We start from the raw sequence: 2,653 nt of genomic DNA, 5'->3' as shown, positions 1-2,653 counted from the left end.
CTGGAGCTACCCTTCCTGGCAGGTGAGTTTCCTTCTAACTCTTCAACTTGGAAGTGCTGCTGCACACAGAAGCAGTGTGCTGGAATGCATGGTATTTTTGGAACCTTCCCAGTAGGAATGTGTGGCAAACAGGAACCTATTGGGGGTGGTCAGGATGACTGCATTCACACCAATGACATCAAGTCTGGCCTGGGATAAGACTGCTTCTTCCCAGGCACTACTTAACTTTTACTGTTGAACACCGTGGCCTTTGCTCTGTCTGAGAAAAAGTGGAAATAACAATGGCCACCACCTACTGAACGCCTACTGTGTATCGAGGGTTTTCCATTCATTATCTCATTTAATTAACACCATAACCCCATGAGGTGGGCATTTTCATTCCCATTGTCAGAAGAGAAAACTGAAGCTCACTGAGACTGAGTAAGTTACCTGAAGACACACAGCTAGAAAGTAACAGAGCTGAGATTTGAACCGCAAGTTTACTTTACTCTAGAGCCCATCCAGTTAGATAGTGCTGTATACCTCACCTTCGAGGTTGTTTGACATACCCACTTTCTAGATGATGAAGCTGAGGCTCAGAGAGTGAAATAATGCACCAAGAATAGATAGATGGCTGGAAAATGGTCAGGCCTGACATTGACTTTGGAGTGGTCTGGTTCCAACATGTACATGTTCTCCATTAGACTGTACTGCCTGTCAAGGCGGGGGTCACTGGGCTTGTTTCACAGATGGGTACGCTGAGGAGCAGAGAGTAAAAGCAAAGTTTCATGGAAGGAGACTTGGCAGGGGAGAAGAAGTTCCTGAACATGGTGGAGCCCTGGCAGATATATCCCTAAGCAGGATCAGAACCGAGATATATCAGCTGTTGGCGCCCCTAGTCCAGTCCTTTCTCTTAGACATTTGCAGGAAAAATTGGAATGAAATGAATGTCAGAAGTATCCCTGAAAGAAAGTGAAGCCCAAAAGCAAACTGCAGCCTGAGAGGTGAGCATGGGAGCCTCAGAGGACTCAGGGACATTCTGCCTCTGCCAGTCAGGGTATGGGATATGCTGCTGCTTTTGTAGTACCACTTGCGAGAGCCACCTCATTATTCCTTCCTTGTCATCTTCTTGAGTCACTCTCCAGTTGTGAGTCTTTGTAGACGTGGACAGAGAACAATATGACCAGCACCCCAACTCACAGCGCCTCCATGGTATCAGCCCTGTTTCTGCTGCTACAGAATCCTCTGAAGGGCTGGAGGTGGGCTGGAACCAGATTGGATGGTGGGGAGCAGAGCAGGGACTTCCTCTTCTGCCCAGATGTGGAGGAAATTCACCTGGTCCTAGGATAGCAGAGGAAACAGACAAAATAATAGCTGGCAAAATAAAGGGGGGTGGGGAACTAGAGTAAAAGACACTGAGCTTCCCAGAGGCATAGTGGCTAAGGTTGGATGACCCATCCAATCCTTCCTTCTCCCAGGCCAGGGCAATGTACACATTTAGAGGAACCAGGAAATCATACTGAACTGGAGAGAAGGTCCAAGATAATCTATTGATCTGCCTCTATGGAATCCTCCATGGCCACCTTACCTGTGGTCTACAGGGTGGGCTGGAGCCCTCCTCCTTAGAGACCCAGAGGAGTTCACACCACTGTCCAAGGCAAGGCAAAAACAAAGCACGAAACAGTGCACTCTCCCTTCTCTACTTTGGGGGGGCTCCTCAGCTCTCTCCGTGTAGATCAGGAACCATCTGGCAACCTCCGAAACAGTGCACTCTCCCTTCTCTACTTTGGGGGGGGCTCCTCAGCTCTCTCCCTGTGCCCTCATGTAGATCAGAAACCATCTGGCAACCTCCAATTCTCTTCTTCCTTCCTTCCTTCCTTCCTTCCTTCCTTCCTTCCTTCTTTCCTTCTTTCCCACCTTCCTTCCTTGCTTGCTTCCTTCCTTCCTTCCTTCCTTCCTTCCTTCTATTTCTCTCAAACCACTCTCTCGTTTGGGGCAGAGAGAATGGCAAGTTTGCACTTGTCCTCCAGCCCTGCACATAATTGGTGGCACCAAGCAAAGCTGCCGCAAGGGGAGGGGTTTGCCAATGGAATGAAGGAGGGAAGTCCTAGAATGACAGGTCTGGAAGGGACCTTGGAGATAATTCCCATGATCTATGTGCTTCCATCCCAACCACCATCTTTCACGCTATGCAGGGATTTTTAAGCCTCCTCCCCCAGGCTTCTTCAGGGCACTATCTCCTTTCCACTACTGAGTTAATCCACCATCTTGTTTTCTAGGTGAGAACATTGAGGTCCATTGAGACGTGACTTGCCCAAAGGTAATCTTTGTCCCAGGACAAGAAACCTGAATGTTCAAGTGTTTGCATCCTCCTACTTTTCCACTCAATCCCTAGGGAAGGAATGGCTCAATTCTCCCTGGGAGCTAAGGAGGTGTCTGACAAAGCTGCCTGTCACCCCAGCTGATGTGACTGGCTTTGTCAAGGGTCTAAGAATAGTTATTTTCAGAGAGATCTTGGTCATTATCCCTTCCTGTCCGGTACTCTGAGGGTTCTATGAGGTTAGTCTGAGTCCCAATGGTCTCTTCCCTGCAGAAATTTGGCTCTGAAGCCTGACAGACTCAGTCAGACTGAGGTCCCATACTCAAGAAAGCCCCTGCCACCTTAAGAGGTCTT

Source organism: Pteropus alecto, unplaced genomic scaffold, assembly GCF_000325575.1.
Source record: "Pteropus alecto unplaced genomic scaffold, ASM32557v1 scaffold202, whole genome shotgun sequence".
NCBI lineage: Eukaryota > Metazoa > Chordata > Mammalia > Chiroptera > Pteropodidae > Pteropus > Pteropus alecto.
Note: the sequence above shows the minus strand (reverse complement) of the source record.